This window comes from Bactrocera oleae, chromosome 2, assembly GCF_042242935.1.
Source record: "Bactrocera oleae isolate idBacOlea1 chromosome 2, idBacOlea1, whole genome shotgun sequence".
In the NCBI taxonomy this organism is placed as follows: domain Eukaryota; kingdom Metazoa; phylum Arthropoda; class Insecta; order Diptera; family Tephritidae; genus Bactrocera; species Bactrocera oleae.
The window spans coordinates 11,717,368-11,738,186 of NC_091536.1; the positions used below are offsets into that span (position 1 = coordinate 11,717,368).

General features: G+C 30.7%; 2 protein-coding genes across 11 annotated transcripts in view; one reads left to right on the top strand and one right to left on the bottom strand.

Moving 5' to 3' along the window:
- Positions 1 to 20,819, top strand: part of Fbxl7 (F-box and leucine-rich repeat protein 7) — a 249,608-nt gene that overhangs the window by 29,102 nt on the left and 199,687 nt on the right. For 5 of the 9 annotated variants that reach the window (XM_070109140.1, XM_070109126.1, XM_036372901.2 and 2 more), the window contains one exon: positions 13,140 to 13,252. The exons of 1 other annotated variant lie outside the window; for it this stretch is intronic. The gene's annotated coding sequence lies outside the window, so the exon portion shown is untranslated. The remainder of the gene's footprint in view (positions 1 to 13,139; positions 13,253 to 20,819) is intronic. 3 more of the 9 variants (XM_070109146.1, XM_070109133.1, XM_070109138.1) reach the window with 1 other exon arrangement.
- The window catches only part of LOC106622953 (atrial natriuretic peptide receptor 1), a 51,376-nt gene that overhangs the window by 27,693 nt on the left and 2,864 nt on the right, over positions 1 to 20,819 (bottom strand). The gene's annotated exons all lie outside the window — the stretch shown is intronic.

Consider the following 20,819-nt stretch of genomic DNA (forward strand, 5'->3'; position numbering starts at 1 on the left):
GAAAATGAACTAATTTTCAGAAAGGTAGCTTTTGGAAACTCAATTCTAAATCGGTCCGAAGATTGAAAAAAAATTGTAACTTATCGATATATTGACAAATAATAAATGAATCTTCAATAATTTAATTAATGTATATCGGTCCGAGTCTAAAGAGTGAATGGAGTTTGCGCATATCAACTGCGCTTCATGCCTCTTATCCGAAGCTAACTGTCAGTCTTTATGTAAAGTTCAGTTCTTACCGAACTTAGCTCTGGCTTACTTTTACTAATTATAGTTGCTATGGTTACTGTGTGGTAACTTGTGAATTATTCAATATTAAATTATTGTTGTTTTCATAAGCGCTCCATTAGTATAATAGTTTTGTTCACCTAACGGTTGTTTGCATCACCTAAAACTAATCGAAATAGATATAGGGTTATGTATATATAAATGATCAGGATGATGAGACGTGTTGAAATCCGGATGCGTGTTTATCCGTCCGTCCGTTCGTCTGTCTGTCTATGCAAGTTATAACTTGAGTAAAAATTGAGATATCGTAATGAAGCTTGGTACACGGGTTCATTGGCAAAAACGTGAGGACGAGTTCGTAGATTGGCGTAATCGGACCACTGCCACGCCCACAAAACGCCATATAAATTGAAAACATATAACTTGTCATAACTAATTACTAAATTAAGATATTGAATTGTAATTTGGCACAAGGGATCTAAGTAGCAAGTGTCCTAAAAATTTTGATAAAATGGAGGTGACCCGCTAAAAGATTTAATATACATTTCTCCCAAACCAGTTAAGCTAAGATAACCGAATTCGCTCAAAACAAATCAATAACTAAGTACGCCGTATACATTAAATTTTACCCCGAGATGGTATGAGAAGACTTTATGGGAGCCATGGTCAAAATAGGGTAATTTTCGAACTTCCGGGTGACTTTATACTGCGTACAAGTATATCGATCAATATGCAAGTTATCTCAATGAAAATGAGATAGCGTGTTTTACTCATAAGTGTGTATCTCTGTGAGTAAAATGGTAAAAATTGGGCGAAAACTTGACCTAGCCCCCAAATAATTAATATCAGGATTTTCGAACATTTGGCTGACTTTACTCCACATTATTGGTGATGGTATGTGAGATAACTTAATGAAATCCACGTAACATTTTATTAGTATGTGGCATGTTAATAGTACAATATATGGTATTATTTATGCCGAACTTAGTTTTAGTTTTTTATTTATTTTTTGCTTACTTTTTGTAGACTCTATTTATTGTTGTCTATTTTTTTGACACTAATGCCCGGCGCTGTGCGACTTAATACCATACATAAATACTTATCATAGGTAATTATACGTTTTGTTTTGTTTCTTTAACATTTCGCTTTGATTGCTTTTCAAATTAAGCACAGAGCATATGCACATATGTTACATAATTAGGCACATACATATATTTATGTATGTATGTACTTCATTTCAGGGGCTTGGCTGGCTATGCTTGGCTAGCGGTTTGCCTTTGGTAACATTTTATACGATAAATTATATACACGCATTAAAAGACGCATACATATATTTGAATTACAATGCATTTTTTTCGCTGATGTCCGAGTTGTTGTTTCAAAAATTAGCATATTTAACATATTCCTTAACATATTCAGTAATGTGACAAATGTTTTGTGTGATTTCAGCATCTTTTGGAAATTTTCAAAGAGTTCTGCAAAAATATCACAATTCGTTTTTGGGAAAGAGAACAAAAATTGCACAAAATTGAATAATATAAATTCGAAAATAGAAAACGATATAGACGAGCATAAATAATAAAAGTGTTAGCAGTTGGAGTTAGTTGTGCCGTGTTATACGCAGTGAGCATTATATAGGTTCTTTATGCTAAGTCCGTTGAAATATATTTTAAGGACAGTTATGTTATAAGAGAAGTGATGAGATAATTCGATCATCTTGGCTAAGAAATCTATTTAAATGATTATCGCTTTCATAACTTAAAAAAACTTTAAAAGTGCTTTTTTGAAACGTTGACAAAGGTACGCGGCGATTTTCGCAGCTGTCAACGTGAAATTTAAGCTGTAGCTTCCCAGTAATAGTACAAATATTTAGTAAACTACGTATGATGCTTTTGTTATAAATGCAATTTTTTCTTTCGAAAGTTTAATCTTTGGAAATACATTGAAAACGTATGTACTTTACTAGCAAGTCATAGTCAGATTGTCGCGAGTAGAGGCACTCATGAAAGAGTTAATTCTGAAGGTCAATAGAACCGAAAAGAAATACTTTCAATTCGCTTTTACCTAGACGCATAACCTGGCATAACCTCTAAGACCTCCTTATCAAATTATTTTTTAAAAGAATGAATTAATTTTGGGAACATTTTTTTACCGAATGACAGCAAAAAGCTTTGCTATTAGGAAATTTATAACTGTAATATTTATCTACCACGAGATTTTGGATTTTCTAAAGACTGGTGGGAACTGAGGAATTTCCTAACATTAATAAATAACCTTAAAATTATTTAATTGAACTCAACAACAACAATTATATAATTTAAAAGTCTCGATAAATGAAAAGGTTGAACGTAACAGAATATAACTTAACATAACACAATATGGCTAATGCCAACAACTTCACTTAATAACATTAACTTAATATTACATAGAAAAACATAACATTAAGTTTACGTATACTTAGCATAACTTAACACCACATAACATAACACAACGTAATAACAAAAAATCACACAAATTTTATTATAAAATTATCCATTCATGATATTCTCACTAAAGTTTATTAGTGGCATAGAAAACAAGATTCGCTCCAAAGCTCATGTATGTATCTATATTTGTCTCTATATATGCTTTCCTGCGTCACATTTTAGTTGTGTTTACGCCATTCCTGAAACCTTATAAGTTAATCTTGCTTGCACGTGAATGGTATAAGTATAATTAACAATTGTTAATAAGTTATATGCCATATGTATGATGATTGAGATTGTCTTTTTGAACTTTTATTACTTTTTTGTGATGCGAATTTCATTGCGAAGAGTCTCAAAATTGTTCAGTGACGAAGCATACAACAATGAAAGCCACTATTTGTTTTGGAAGATATAATGTCTATGTTGGGGAGGGATCAGCTCAATCCCCAGACCTAAATCAATTGAACACCACTTGATTCATGTTTATAAATTCGTTTTTGCAATATTTTCAAACAAGTAAAAGCCTCATCCGAATGAAAGTTTACAAAGCAGTAAATTATAGAAAAAATGGAGACTGAATTACTTCGGTAAAGCTGGTTGATTTTTCGAGAGTTTGAACACCTACAATAGTAAAAAACTCATGAGCAAAATTTTCATATGCATTAAATAAACATCTACACAAAATTGTGGAATGAAGATCACTGACGATATCTCAAAAACTGATGGACTAGTTCGCGTGCAGACGGAAGCGAATCATTTATAAACATATAAATTTTATAGGGTCTCCAACGTATCCTTTAAAGTGTTACAAACTTTTTGGCAAACCTAATATACCCTGCTAAGGGTATAAAAGTAGATCTAATAGAGGAAACTCATTAAATTTAATCGTTTCCTTTCACTTTGAAAATAACCCACTTAAAATCATTATTTACAAAATATATCACATATGTATGTTATTGATTTTCATCTTTGAATTGTTCACGTTTAAAAGTCATCGACATTAAGCAGCCACGAGCTTGCAGTTTTTTGCATTTTTTCAATTTCAATAATAATTTATACAAAATGCAAATATTTAAACACAAATATACTTATTTATATGTGCATAAGTATATAGGAATATTAATGACAGCTGTCAGGTATATACAAATAACATTTATAAGTCAAATTTTCCATTTTTTTTGTATTGGGTTAAAAATAGCAGACAATTAATGCTTGGCCCATTAAATGGTCGTATGAAATGTTTCAGCTGTTCGAGGTATAATTTATTGTTTAGCTACAAAAACACCTCACATGTGTCACATGCTATAATTAAGCTTACTGTTTTAATATTAACCGCTATTGCCTGGTCTGTTACCAGTGCGACTGGTTCTCCTTAGCACCTAATAATTTTCGAAAATATGGGAAAATATTTAAAGTTTTGAGCGATTTTAGAGAAGTATTTTACTTCTTATAGGAACCCATTAGCTATGCGGAGGCTTACATAAGAATTAAAAGCATACAGCTTTATATGCTGCACCTTAAGAATCTTTTGGTTCTTGTTGTATACAATTTTCTTTGAGTAAGTTGAAAAATTCGTGTTTTATGTTAAAAAATACCGTTTTCAAAATCACTGTTTTTCACTTTGAGAAATTCAAACATTTTAAGTGCTATTCAACTTTTTGAAAATTGTTATTCTAAACTATTGCCGAAAATGTATTGAAAAATGAAATTGGTTTAAATTTTTATACTCTAGGCAACATGTTGGTACAGACACTGGTTCTGCTTTCCAAACGGTTGCTTGTATGAACTGAAACTAATCGAGATAGATATGGAGTTATCTATATATAAACGCTAAGGATGACGAGACAAGTTGAAATCTGTGAGACAGTCATCCCGTCTGGACTAATACTTTTTTTAAGTGGGCATGGCCCCGCCCCTTAAATGATTACATCTACATATCTTTCAAACTGCCGAAACTAACTCGACCAAACTTGCTGAGTCCTTTTAGCAGTTTTTCATACACTCTAAAAACGGGTAAAATCAGGTAATAACCACGCCCATTTCCCGTATAACGGTGATGTTGAAAACTATTAAAAGTGCGATAACTTACAGAATAAAGGAGCCATAAGCATTAAATTTCACAACCAGGATGTCAGGGATATGCTTTTAAGGATTAGATGTAAAAATTGGACAATGAGCATGGAGCCGCCTACCTTAAGTTAAAATCCATATATCTCAGGAACTACTCCACCAATTTCAACTAAATTTGGTGTTTGAGGTTCCCCAACATTCCTATCATACACTGTAAAAACGAATTTGGATGACAATCACTCTACTACCCTCTACAGTATAAATTTCAAACATCAGTGAAGTTATCAGAATACAACTTTGCGCAAATAGTTGTATTTCATTTTACGCCCAAAAATTGTCGAAGTCGGACAATATCTTTTCAAGGACCCAGCCACTAAATATGTGAACCGCAGTGTATATGGCTAATCTTTTACCGAACATATCGATCAATCTGTGAGTTCTACTAGTTGAAATTCGGTGAGAATATTTTTGTGTTGACAGCGTGTCCTTGTGCCAAAACTGGGTAAAATCGTCAATACTCCCCATACACTTAATATTTTATTTTATGTATTCGCTACGCCACGATTGAGGAAAATTACTTTTTTAAGTGCTTTGGGGTTAGAAAAAACGCTGGCATAAGTGCATTATATTTAGGGGTGATTACTTTGAAGGGCACAAAATAGATATTCATGAATAAATAAACAAAATTCGCGATACTTTTTGAGCAAACCTCATATAAGATTTAAAAATGTTTTTTATGTTTTTAAAAATGACATTGTGTTATATCATATATTTGAGAAAAATATTATTTTATTAGAAAACGTCAATAAAAATTTCGTTTGGATTTTTATTCACGTTCTGTTCGTCTTTTTAGTAGCATAACCATATAACAACAAAAATACACGGAAACAAGATTTAGCAATTTTTCCTGTTTCAGAAGCTTTTGTTCCCATTTAAACATTTTCCGGCAAACTTTTTGGAATTTATTTCTTAAAAGTATCTATACTTCTAAAATCTTTTCTAAATATTTTATTTTAATTTATAAATACATAGCTTATCTAAAAAATATTTAAACTGGTTAAATTAAGTGTATACATCTTTTTATTGATGTTTGTTTATTTTTCCTGTTTTTTTTTCTTTTTTGCTTAATGGCAATTAAATTTAAATTTAAGGCCGCATTTAGCGAAGCCAATTTTTTTTACTGCCCACCTAAAAGGTGGTTTGAGCATATGTATATACAGAAAAACACATATTTTTTAAAGTTTACTTTCTTTTGTTTTTACACTTGCTATTTTTAGCTAAACGAATCGCCATTAAATAAACCAAATGTGATGTGAATAGAGTGATTTAGCGGTTCTGTGTAGAGAATAATTGAACAGTTTCTTTAAATATTTACAAAAACTGTAGAAAAATGTGTTATTTTAATTTCGCTAAAAAATATTCTGTGCAAATTAAAGTGTTCCATTAATAGACGTGGGCGATATGTTTGAAATTTGAACACACAAGTTCTAATATAGACATACACACACTCTCGTACTTATATACACACATACATACATACATATATATCTGAACATTGGTATGTAAGTAAACTAAAAGAAATAGATATATTTGTACTCCCAAGTAAACAGTTAACCATATGCTTATTTAAATTGGGTTCTTCGTAATTTTGGTGTTGACCTTGAACATGAAATCGCTGGAGCAGTGAGAAATGCTCTGTTTATCGCACAATGCACTCGCTTTGTTGTATGCACTCTTTTTTAAAGTTGATTCGAGAGTTTTTTGTTTCATTTTTTGTTTGCTTTTGTTAGTATTTGTCTTGATTTAATAATTTACAAATTAGCTGTCCTGAAAAATGCATTTTAATAAATAAAAAATCTTAATAAATTTGAATTATGAAGTGCATGAGATAGACGAGTTACCCAAAAGCGAGTTTTAACTGAACAAAACGAGTACAGTGTGGCAACGAACCCTTGGGTTTGGGAAGGCCTTGTTTTTTTTGTTTTCACTCATTTGAATTTTTGGTATAATTCACAGAAGGATAATTCGAAACCTACCCCTTTCGGTTTTGGTAGGTGGATTAGTGTTGGGAATACGCCATTCCGATTCTCAAAGCACGTATAACGATATTCATATCCAGATAATCTTAAGTAAGGTGTTGTAGTCATTTAGTTGTGAAGTCTACTCGTTGAGTGGATTCGTGCTTTGAGATTCTGGATTGCACACTGCCGGTATTTTAAAGAATTGTCATGCTAAATACAAAAGCAATCCAAAAGAGTTATTCAAAGCTTTGGAAACAAAAATGGAAGGAAAACTCATTCACTGTACTCTGGAATTAGTGGAGTCTTCTATGAGATCAGGGAATGTTCACCAATTTCTACTCATAGCTGAGCGGTTTAACGGTTTTAGTTCAAAATGAAATTTAAAATTATGAACCATGAATGCCAAACCTGGGATGTTCTATGACTAGAAACTTTTTCATGAAGTCCGTAGAGACTTATAAGATAGATAACATCAATTTGTAAGAGATCATCAAGAAGTGTAATAGAAGTGAGCAAAGAACTGTCAGATCTGGTCTTAAGTCAAATTAAGAAGCAAAAGAGCTTACAACTCTGCTCTTTTTCTTTAGTAAGACGTTACTTCTCTTAATTTTACAGGCAATGGCTGATTGTTCAGATATTCGGTGATTCGAGCCGAATTAAGATCATTATTAAAATAACCGCATTGCAGAACCTCGAGAAAGTCTCTATCTATCACTATAGCTTAAGTAATAAAGAAAAACATATTAAGCAAGGTGGTCATATGTTTTAATATATTGTAAAAAAAATACAAATAATTTCAAATTACCAGTTTTGCTATATTTTTATCTATCTGGAGGTAAATTGAATGTTATATATAGCCATATTTTTGTGGCGTTGCCATCTGGGTGAAAATATAAAGTGTTAAAGGAAAGGCCTGCTGAAGTAGAGTTATCACTTCTATAATATTTTGTAGTAAATTAAAAATTATCTTGCAAAATGTCTTCCGTCATCAATATAAAATCGGAATGCATTTATTTTTACACTTTCTACCCAACAATTGCTAAACATTTTATACCAACAGCGTTCGCTTATGTCATTAGCCAGCTCATTAGCAAATAATTCGTTTGAAAGCTATGTTTCTTGTGAAAAACAGAAAAATGCGGACTTTTGTAGCAATTTTTATAGCGTCGGTCATTACAATTTATTGCAACTAACACATACTCATACATACAAGTATGATAGAGATGATCAGTCATGGCATTTTTGCGCTTAGTCAAACTGCTGTGCGCTCATTACTCAGTAATAGAATATGACTTAAACCTTGTCTTCGAAGTATTTAAGAACTTTCAGCGTATAATTGTATATATACACCTATATGTATATCCAAATATGATAATATTCCTCAAATAAATAGATGCATGCAAACGTCGTATAAAATAGTAAGTCATGTCTACTAAAATGCTACTTATTAGTGAGTGCTATATTCGCTAAGTACATTTATTCGAGTTTACGAAAGCAACTTGTCTTTGAACTTTCCACTGCGTCTACGCTGAACTATCCTGGTATCATCTTTACAAAACTACTCATCTTTACGCTTTCATATGCCTCATCCCAAAATTCTTTGGTTCACAGTACATTTCAATCTAATATACGAGTATATATAATATTATATAAGTTATATATATATTCCTCGCGAGTATTTTACTCTTGCAATCTTTATCCTTGCCGCAATGGTAAGTGTCCTAACTGGACACTCTCCCATTGGCACTCACGCGGTGAGGCTAAAATTTTGATGAACGCAACTTGTCAAATTGCAATAAGGGAGATTAGGTGAAAACATTTAGACACTTTCTCCTCCACTGTCCAGCTTTCGGGAGACTAATGTCGAAGCATCTCGGTTGTCAAACTTTCTACGAACCCGCCGATTTGGCTTGGATTGAGATTAGTCGCCACAATTAATTTGCGGCTGTAGGAGTTTTGTCGATGTGGTCTCTTTGATCCATACCTAGTAGTTCTGGGCAACACAGCGGACAGGCGTCTCTAACTGTGCAAAACGAAAAATCAGCCTATTTACCTAACCTATCTTTATCCTTATACATCCTTAAAGGGTCAGTTGTTAGTGAAAGTTGTTTCTATATCCAATTTAAAGAGACGCGAAAATATTTTTACTGTCACTCTGAGATTGTAGTAAAAGCTTGTTTCAAAGAATCCAAGGCTAACATAATACATAGGGAACCCTTATTTATTGCAGAAAAGCTACTTATGTGACAGAGTCATTTGAACTATTGTTTTATATACTGCTCGTATTAGCATATTTTTGGTTTTATTGAATCTCTTCAATTGTAGATATTTGCTATTAGGAAAGGGGGCAGTCACTAAATGTAACATATTGGGGTCTAGCACGTCTAAGTAAAAGTTATAATGATACGATTAATTTGGTTTCACGATTAACCACTAAAATGGTTTCGATAGTAAAAGTTTTGATTAAATCTCTCTACACATTGTAAAGACCAGAGATTTGTGGATTTTATTGCAGATCTGTCGTTGCTTATAATCAGATCGTACGTACAGCCGACACTGCTTTTTATCAACTAAATTTTAAAGTAATTTGATTATTGTTGTGGCGACACTGCTTTTTACCAACTAAATTTTAGAGTAATTTGATTATTGTTGTGGCGATTTTAAACATTTTTCCATTTTCTGGGGGGAAATTGCTTAGTTGACAATATTTGTTCGGTTAAAAATCCTGGTGCGGAATTTTAAGTTCTAGTCAGAATCATGCGGCACCCTTTTGTCTAATTTCTAGAAAGGATTGCCGTGGATTTCGTGATGAGAGGATTGAGCTGATTGCAGTGAAGATGTAAGAAAATATCTAGAAATATTCGTGAACCTGTTACAAATATCTACATTTTATTTTAATTCAAGAAGACTTTGTAGTATATAGTTTAAGTAAAACAAATTTTAAAAATGTCGAACACCTTCAAAATTTAAATTAAAAATTATTATATAAACTTCTTTACAACATTTATAACCTATATTTTCAAAACTGATAAATAGATGACTAATCACGGTAAATAACATTTGTTAATGGTATTTTGCTTATATGTCTCTGTAGTGTAACCAATTTGATGTCCATAGGCGTAAGCTCGTGTATAAACTGCCCAAACCATCGCTGCTCGCGAGTAACAAACCGTAGGCGGCAACTTTTATGGTATACAAATGACAATTTGTATCTATGTACATATGTATGACTGCACTATTTAAGAAGTAATTATTATTTATACAATATGTGTAGCTAATATACACAGGCAACCATGCGGGTGGAAGTCAAATTACACATACGGAAAGAATTATATTTATGTTCCAGTGTGTGGTTGTGTATGTGAAAATGTAGTTACATTGACAATGAATATTTAATGGAGTGTTTCAAATTTATCGCAGTCAATTGAGCGACAAAAAACTGACCCATGTCAAAAATTATTAATTACAGTATGCATGACTGCAGATGTATAGATTCAACAGTCATTTGTAATGATGACAAACTGATAACTTGTAAATAAATGTAAATACTTTATAGTAAACTACTTTTTTTCACCAGTTGAAGATGAGTGTTTATTTAAAATTATAATTTCTTTATTTCATACAATAAAAATGAATAATAAAAAAAATATTGCACAATAAATGTCGTCATTACAAATGACTGATGAATGTATGTATCTCCTGAATGTCATTAAAACTAAATTAAAGTATTTAATCCCACGATCTTTTGACAGCTGGAAAACTCGTATCATTTAATGAAAAGTCTGCAGTTGTCTTGTTCTCATCCACTTGGTGAAATATATTTCCGATGGCAAACCTTTGAAAATAGCGAAGCGAACAAGCAACTGGAGGTACTCATAAAAGAAGATTGACATAATCAATGAAATATGGCACAAAAAGCAGTTAAACCATTTTAAGGGGTTATATCCACTTTCAAGACAGAAAAAAAGCGTTTTTTATGCATTTTTTTTCGAAAAGGTATTTTGTTTAATAAATAAATAAAAAGAAGAATTTAATGTACACAAAAAGTTTCAAAATGAATTACTTTTGAAAAACTTTGCATTTCCTTGATCCCGTAGTCGTTCTTCAGATGGACTTTCGAAAAAAGGTGAAACCTTTTCTACTTCAAATTATCTCAAATTTAAAATCAAAAAAAAAACTATTATTGCTATAGGTGAAGGTAGGTAATGAGCAAAGGACTGTAGAGTGGCTTAAAAAAATCGAAATAATTGTCAAAATCTTATTCTTGCGATTATCATCTGGCAAATATATCTTCCAAGATCATGTGCAAGTTTGAAGTTAATCGACCGAGCGGTTTCGCACATATTTTTCTCACCGATTTTCTTGAAGGAAGTACTTTTTTGTAAAACTGCTTTCACTTATGGTCTTGGTCTTATTTAAAGAGAAACAAGGACTACAAATTCTTATGAACTGCGTGTAAATGTGTTTTCGGTTAAGAGTTTTGAAATATTAGTATGAACTTCTTAAATACAGCTAACGCAACCGAATTTAGGAACAATATTTGTCATGCTATACAAGTATATGTATAAAACTATAACAAAACAAAATGACATAAATTACAAGCCTTCTAAATATTATATTTCGAAAACAGCGATCTCTAACGGTCAATATTTTTTTCTTATCTTATTTTAAATCATAAGCAAAATATACAGCAATATTTGAGCGATTCATAAGACACTTAAACAGCTGGGAAACCTCGTTGTTTATCAAACGTTTCTCATTCCTACTTCTAGACTCATGACATTTATTGCTTGCCAAGTCGTTTACTACTTTAATTTTACACATTAAATTGTTTTTCTGAGTAGCATTTAATTTCTTTTAATGGTACATATGTATGTATCTACTTATTATGATAAATAACAGTTTATTATACAATGAACAGGGTTTATTCAGTTTTCACGAATTTTTTTACACAGAAGGAAACGTCGGAGATACTACAAAGTATACATATATATAAACGATCTGCGCCACAAACTGAGTCGATTAAGCCATGTTCGTCTGTCTGTCTGTATACATTCAATGTAGTCCCTAAATTATTGAGATATCGATCTAAAATTTCACACACGCACTTTTTTCCTCAAGAAGCTGCTCCTGTGTTTGAACCCGCTTATTTGCCAATTTATCTTCAAGAAATTTGGCATTAAATATTTTCCAAGGCAACATCACAGTATCCTAAAAAAGTTTTCAGATCGGCCTACTATATCATAAAGCTGCCATACAAACAGAACTATCTAAATAAAGTCCTTGTATAGAATTCAAAACATACTTCAATCATAACGCTATATCCTCACTTAGCTATTATTGGACAGCTGTGAAATTAAGACTGTGAGGTTTAGGTCTAATAGGTATGAATTCAATTTTAGTGTCCCTCATACAAATGATAAACTATTTCAGTCTGCCTTTTGTTAGCTAACTGTTATGATTCTATGATGATGCCAGTTAATTGAACGATATTTTGTAGCGATAGCTTAAAAAATTAACATATGTACATATGTATTTTTCACTCGAATTTTTTTTCAATAATGTTTTAAAAACGCCTTGTTCCATGGCGACATTAAATACAGGGTGTAGCTATGAAAGAATATGCATAAATGTTTTAGAAAAACAAATAAACAAATCTTTTCTTAAGTGATATCAGAAATGGTTTAATATCAAACAATACTCAAGAACATGAGGTTTACAATATAAAATCTCAACTATCTATCACTAGCACTAATAAATGCAATTAGTTAATAATTAGTATGCTTTTTATGCTTGTATGAAATTTGACGTTTACCTGCATGTTGGTACTGCTTAAACGTTTAATGATGTTGATGTTTTTTGTTTCTTAGCCGTTATAATAAATTTGTTATCGTTTCACTTTCTTTTTTATGATATTCATGTCGACTTTTTGTATTGAAATACAAAGTTTTTGGCCTTTTAGCAAAATTTACCTGTACGCATAATTGTACACTATTTGCCAATTGACTAAATTAAGGTGCTGTCTAAAACGCTTGTACATAAGTACCTGAAATTCTATTCTTCAATTACCTTAATTATTAAAAAACTGTTATCAACGGGAGTTCCACAGATACAAATTATTGATGAGCATAGGGCAATCTAGAACTGCCTTTTCGATTTTGTAAAATACTGATGACTCATTTAAGCATTTGATTAGGATCTACATTTCGAAAATTATATGGTAAAATGTTTTCAGCTGTGATATCAACCCAATTTAATTAATTATTTTCGCTGCATCTGAGTTATTTTTTATTTTTATAATTTTTTTTTATAAAACACCCTTCTCCATAGTTCTAATTAAATTTTTTCACTTTAGAGGTCAACGGTTCGCCTGCTGGTTTAAAAATGCTAACTGCCTGCTCACTAAGTAAGAGAAAAAATATTTTTTCACACATGTGTTCGAAACTATACGCATATTTTACTATATGGGTAAGTGCGTATATATTATATAATAATAAAATATACATTTACATTTGAAGCTCTTTAAAAATTGTTTAAATATTGTAGTTTAGAAGATGATACTAGTCAATACACTATTGTTCGACGTAAGTGCAGTTCATGATTTTCTTTTTCTGCAACAACTTTTTAGGTATTTTGTATTTGCTCTATTTTTACTGTGTACTTATATATATCACTATTTCAACAACCAATATTTCATTATTAATAGTAATTTTATTAACGCTTACATATATATTTATATGCACATAATTAAATTACTGATAATTGAGCTAATATGGTTACTGATTAAAAGTCACAGTTATGCAGCAATAAAAATGCCCCAAGTATTTAATAATAATAATTACACATAAATATTCCCCATGTACTCAACACTTCTGATGACATTGAAATTTCATTAACCGTTTAATAAAATGAATTAGCTAAAATCATTCAATTAAGATTGTGTAATAAATATTATTACCGCCAAAAAGTTGGCTGCAATTGTTATCATAATTTTCTTAGTCACAGACTTCTGTCATAAATAGTTGATAAAAGGAAAGAAGAAAAATTCGCATATGTAGAACTCCAATCTACTGTATAAAGTAAAAATAGCCTAAGTCGATTTAAGCTAATGCTAACACACGAAGTTATTGTGACTAACGAGATTATACAATATTTTGATTTGAAACTTTATATTATATCTTAACTTACATTATATTTTATATCGGGATCTTGTAGGAATACTACTTATAAGCGACGAATTTTGCTGGAAGAAAAATTAGCATAGCATAACTCGACTTAAACTTTTCTAGCATATTTCAATAAATATATTGAGATGGATGTTTATATTAAATGTTTATGTAATTATGCTTATGGGTGAGTATATAAATACTATTGCCTAAGTATCAAGGTCATAAATGTTAAAATATGTAACATATACAAATGATCAGAGTGACGAGCTGAGTCGATTCAGCCATGTCCGTCTCTTTGTCTATATATTCTCGAACTAGTTCCTTAGTCTTGGAGATATCGTTTTGAAATTGTGCACTCATCTTTTTTTTCCTAAAAATCTGCCCAATTGTCAGAATCGATGATATTGGATCACTATAGCATATATCTACCATACAAACTGAACGATCAAAACTAAGTCCTTGTATGGAAAACTTTTTTATTTGACGAGATATCTTCACGAAATCCAAATAAAATGTTTGAACGGACCACTAGCGTATAGCTGCCATACAAACTGACCGTTAAAAACCAAGTTCCTGTACGGAAACTTTTTTATTTGTGAAGGTTATTATACTCTTGTTAGGGATTTTATTTTGTCGGTGTGTGCAGTTAGGTATGTCATTTCATCATGGCACGTTTCACTTAGGTACAACGCTTGAAAATTGTAAAAGCTCATTCACGTTCTCTGGTGGCTACTGTAAGTCAAAAAATCATCTTCTCAGACAAGTTCCATCTGCATGCCAAAAATTGACCGTTTGGTGCGGATTGTGATATGGCGGCATCATCAGGTCTTATTTCTTTCGAAATGTTATAAAAAGCTGTTGACTGACTTCCAACTGCTGCACCAAGTCATTGAAAATTGACGTAAATGGGTGGATATATGCAAACGGAGTCGTGGTGGCAATTTGGCTGACATCTTGTTCAAATCATAAATAGCTTAAAATTATCTTCATAACAAAAAAAACCTATTTAGACCAAATTTCAGTGTTTTATTTTATTTTAACATAATGTCGTTCCTGTTGGTAGACCCTGTAATTTCAGTGCAACCGAAGAGTTAACGTTTTTTTCTGGTTTTTATATGTTTTTTGATACCACAAGCCACTTTATATCAACTGTGCAGAAAAACAACTAGACTTCGCATAATTTATAATATTATTTATATTTTTTACGAAAGCTTTTAGTGAATTTAAAAAAAATATATAAAAAATATCCTTTCACTACATAGTTTGTTAGTGATACCATATATTTTACCGAACGTCATGCCATTATTTCTCAATTCGTTTGCTAACTTTTACGAAAGTCTTTACCATTTGTCTTAAAGTTTGTAGAAATATGTTGTTTTGGTATTTCATTGGAATGATTTATGGGATCTACTCGTTTTTTCAATCAAGTACGTAAACAAAATACCCAGCAATAAATGCTAGTTGTATTCAGCTGATTGACTAACATAAATTCTTGCGACCTCATCTGATTAGCAAATTAGAGCACAGTTGGGATTCCATTATTATAAAGACTTCAAGGAAAATTATATTTTAATAATGTTGTAATTGACATAATAACTTGCTCTCCCATATTGAATATAGCGTAATGTAACGATAGTAATGATGAGCTTAAAGGTTTCCATCGTAGTGAAATTAGTTATAAGCTTCTGCATTACTTTAATAAAAGATGTATGGCAGTTAAGCGATAAATTACTATTGTAGTTAAGGTTATAAAATAGTGTAATTACAACTCTGCATTACATTATCTTAACAATATCCATTACCTATAAATATTTAAAATATATTAAATTTATCGTGCAAAAAGACAAATTATTAATTTGTAATATTTCTCGCGTTAAGGTTCACTAAGGCTGCCTCTAGAGTCCCTGAATTACTTATCTCATATGTACTACAAAAACTGTTCATTAGGAATTAGCACTACTTTTGTGATTTTTGACTTTTTAAAATTCATTCCAAATTCACCGCATTTTACACTAGTTCTTTATAGAACTACACATATTGTCGTATGCATATATTTCTATAAAAAAATTATTCTACTGAGTGAATCAGCATACTTCTGAGTTCTAAAAATACAAAAATATATAAATATATTTGAATATTTTGTGGCTCTGTGGTTATATTGCCAGTTGCTGTTTTTTTTATCTTATCAATGCTTCGTTGTTTTAAGATTTATGTGGACATTCTGATTTTGTTCACTATTTTGTTTCGCTATTCTTTGATATATAAAGAATTGAAGCAAAATACAAACAAAAATTTACTCTTATGTTTGTATGTATATTTATATATGCTATATAATATCGACAATTGGTGGTATTTTTAAAATTATTTAAACATTTTTGCGGTTGTCACAATTCACCAACGAATAAACATATGTACAGTTGTCCACAAAAAATAGTGAAAAATGTGCATAAAAGGAGTTTTTCAATTTTCAATTATAAAAAGTTTTTTTTTTATATTATGCTTGTATGTAGACCATGCCGGTATCCAATTATGCAAATCTAAGAAGTAATAATTTACTATATAAAATATTAGACCTATATTTATTGCTTTGAAATCTATTTGTTTGTTTAACTTGAAGCCTTGCTATAAAAATCACAAGAATAGACAAATTACAGATTCATAAAATATTTGTTGTTTTGTGATTCAGAAAAGATATACAGCGAAAAAGATTTTCATATTGGCACTTCTTTTATTTTGTGGACAGCTGTATTTTCATCGTACAAAAAAAAAAAGTGTGCTAAAACTTGGCACATTCCGGTAAACAAGCTTATTGGCAACTTAACTTAATTATTTTTACGAGTAACAGCATAGAATTTTTCATTACATATGTCAAACATTCAATATGTTTATTTTTTCTAAATAATTCGAAAGTATAAATTTTCATCATAATGGTTAAAATTGGCGTATGATCTTTAGCGTGATCTTACATATGGTAACAATTGAGGGTTAGGGATAAGATTTACAAGTATATCGATACTTGTTTTAAAAGATCGCAAGACTAAATAAATTTGATTTCAAGGTCACCCCGAGTTGAAGTCTGAAGACTGAAAGTTTAAATGTTCTTGTGTACTCAGAGAAGGAATGGTTCTCGTTATTACTTTAATCTATAACAAATAATATAACTTGATCAAAAATAAAAATATTTATAGAGAGCATGGAGAGGTTAAATCGATTTGTAGAGGCTTAAGTTACCTGTACGTCTGGATTCGCAATTAGCTAATTCGCTCTCTAAAGAGAGTTAATAATACCTAAAACTAAAACTAAAAAATACGTATAATCAAGATGGATTGATCAGCATTCTTCTGGAGATCAGCATTGTTACCTAACCCAAATTTTAATACAACTGGCTCAATTTTAATACGTATACATATATGGCATAATAAGTGACAAAAAACAAAAAAAAAACATTGCGTTTTGATAAAACTTAATTGTGCTCAAAATATATTCAAAAAATGCTGGTAGTAGTTTAACAAATTCGACTTTGCCATCTATCGATTGCTTTGAGAGCCAACGTCTGTTTTCTTCATGCAGTTAATCTATGAATTAATTTGAAATATCAGCTTAATCAGACAGTAAATACGATCCTTTGAAATATTGAATAAATATTAAATTCAAATACCCAACAATTTAACCACTAATAGTTTCGACGTTTAAATTGAGTTCTTAAACTGAACTAAACTTAAACTGAGCGTGAAATACTAATTTAGTACCTATAACATTGCTTTGTAGGACTTATTTCAAAGTTTAAGCCACGAAAATTTAGCTGGAAAGCAGATAATCAATCAGTGATCCACAAACAATAGCAACAATATTAAATTAGCAAATACTATGAGTACAAGGAAGTGGTAAGGAACTAAGTCAGTGAGTTATCGCACTTTTAGTAGTTTTCAACATAATCGTTATTTGGGAATCGGGCGGGGTCATCATCCGTTTTCACCCATTTTCAATTGTCTGAGGAGGTTATTTACCGTCAGCAAGTTTGGCTGACATGGCTTTAGTTGTTTGTGATATACATATGTACATTAAATCTAGTACGAGGGTCATGTCTGCTGTTTAAATATTTTCACACCACATGTGACTCATCAAATTTTAATTCCGTGTATCGATATTCAGTTTTGTTTCTTAATTTTGGGATTAGTTTTAGCTAATTACATTTTTTGTAATCACGACATTTTGTTGGCGTGGCAACGGTTTGATTCCACTACAATACCAACCTCTTCAGAGCCGGACAGAGTAACAACCGAATTTTAACGCGTCTGGTAATTCTAGACATTTTGATATACACAACTCCGTATATGTATGTATATCTTGTTTGGTTTTGGGCGTTAAAAATAACTAAACTATTATAGTTTGTGGCAATACATTGCAAGAGAAAAAAAACGAGCTGATTCGGAAGCTAACTTACTACATTTAGCTAGCTCATAGGTGCTATGCTTAAGTCGGAACAAAAGCGCAAGCCGTATAGAGAATTGCTTAAACCCGATGAGAAATTATTATATTTACATGCATATTATAATACTCTTTAGTCACAACAATTGGCTAACTTAATTTGTAGCCATAGCGTCTAACTAGCAAGAGTTCGTTGTAATTAGGCCTCAGGCTGTTATGAGTTCATGCTATCTACGTTCAAACACATTAATCATGTGCATATGTAAATGTTCTCCGATGTGACTTGTAAAAGTTATGAGAATTCTTTTAAGCTTAGCTTAGGTTCGTAAAATGTGTATTATATTTGTATTATATTATATGTAAAAAAAAAGTATTATAGCAAGTGAGCTTCCACATGTCAAATGGTTCAGCATTGCGAGTTGTTGTTTCGAGCTTAACGTGGAAGTGTTCAAATTGTTACAAAAAAGCCACCATTTTCAATACTCTAGAGCATTGGTCGGCAAACATGTCCAAATCCAAAAATAAAGTTTTCAATTCTTAATCCAAACATCAATTTTTATTGCTGATGTTGTGATTAGATTTTTAATCTTTAAACCCAACATGGATTGGGCAATGGGGATGAGAATCAAGCTTGAACTCAGCGTTGCGAATTTCTAATTCAAAATACTGAAAATCTAAATTTCAATCACAACATCGGAATTAAAATATAAAATTTTTATTTTTTTTTAATTTTTGAATAAAAAAAATCGCAACCCTGGGTCAAAGCTTGTTAACAGGATATGCTTCGAACGAGTTTTTCAAAACAATATTGTTTAAGCAAAAAATCTGTTTTACTATTTTTCCCAAAAGAGACGAAAAAAAAAATTATGATTTGGTTCTCCCTTTTAGGGAAATGAAATATTTGGATTTGTGAAATTCATTTTTGAAGCTGCTAATATACTTTGCTTTAATCAAATGTAAAATTTTTTTTTTCAGATTAAACTCAGGTATCGCAAGTTTAAGGCAGTAATGAGATATATGTATTTAATACTTCTAGTTGGTGAAAAATTGGTTATTAGAGGATTGTGTCGAGAATGCAAAGCAAGGAATGAAATATTTTTTCACTTTTATTCGAACTTTAACCCGGAGTGTTAAATAAAAAATACTAATTATAATTATAAATATGTATTCTTAATTTATTAACGAATTTTAAAATATTTCAAGCACAAGCTTATTACCCCCTTACTTGTTTAATAAGCGATTAAAAAAGTAATTTTAAGGCTTATTGCTTGAGTTATTGAAATAAAATGTTAAGCTTCAAATATGGTGTTGGATAAACCTGTATGTATGTACATGAAGTATGTATGTGTAAACAGTTACAATCGCCATTTAAATATACAAATGTACATATTGAGGTGGTTTAATAACCTTTTTTTTCGATTGATTACTCTGAAAAAAAGGTTTTTTAACACCTTTAAGAAAATTTCTCCAAGTATGAGCTTTTAATTGTAAGGTAAGGTAGCAAGGTCTTCCGCTGAGGGACTTTCCCGCCTAAGAACCTATTTTGTTTTAAATCTATTTTAGAGTACCAAGCGAAAAGAAAAATATTCGATTTTTTTTGAGCCACCCTATTACATATTTTATTGCATATTTATAAGTGTGAATGTGTTCTTATTAATTTCGCAATGGCAAAATCTTGCAAATTATTGTGCATTAGAAATCACTGTTTAATTCAAAACACGGTCATTAATTTTTTGCGTTTTTTAATCGCACACGCTTTCTTTATGTTCGCACCACTTCAGATATATTTATACACGTAAATGTATATCTTAAACAACTTTAATTTTTGCGCTGCACTTTGGATTTTAATAGTTTGAAATGCACGATTTTCATAAACATTTGATTAAAGAATGTGAAAACACTGTTTTAAAATTCTTTTTTAGTTTATTATTTGTTATTTGGGCGCACTGTTTATATATTATAATATTGATTTGTTTCAAAAAACACTGAGTATCAAAGCGCAATATTTTATAGCATTTGTGTTTTAAATTTTTTCCGTAAATTAAATTATGTGTTGCACTGCCTTTAAATGGGGAAAAACACAGGAGAAGTTCAAAATATTTAATTAAATTTGAAGAAAAAAAAGATTGAAATGCCATTAATATTAATTTAATATGAAAAAATATTTCTTGAAAAACAATTAAAATAAAAAATTGGAAAAAAAATTTTTGCATATATAGAATTTTGAATACATTTTTATTTTTAGTTTTATACTTATTTTATTTGTTTAAATTTTATTTGTTAACAAGTATATACATTTTAATTAAATGTAAATTTAATATTTCCTTTGCTGTATTCATATATGTAGGTATTTTTGTTTTTTTTTTTATAAACACTGACTGTCACCTAATTTAGAACCAAAAAGTATATTAAACAATTATAGAAATTTATTAAAAAAA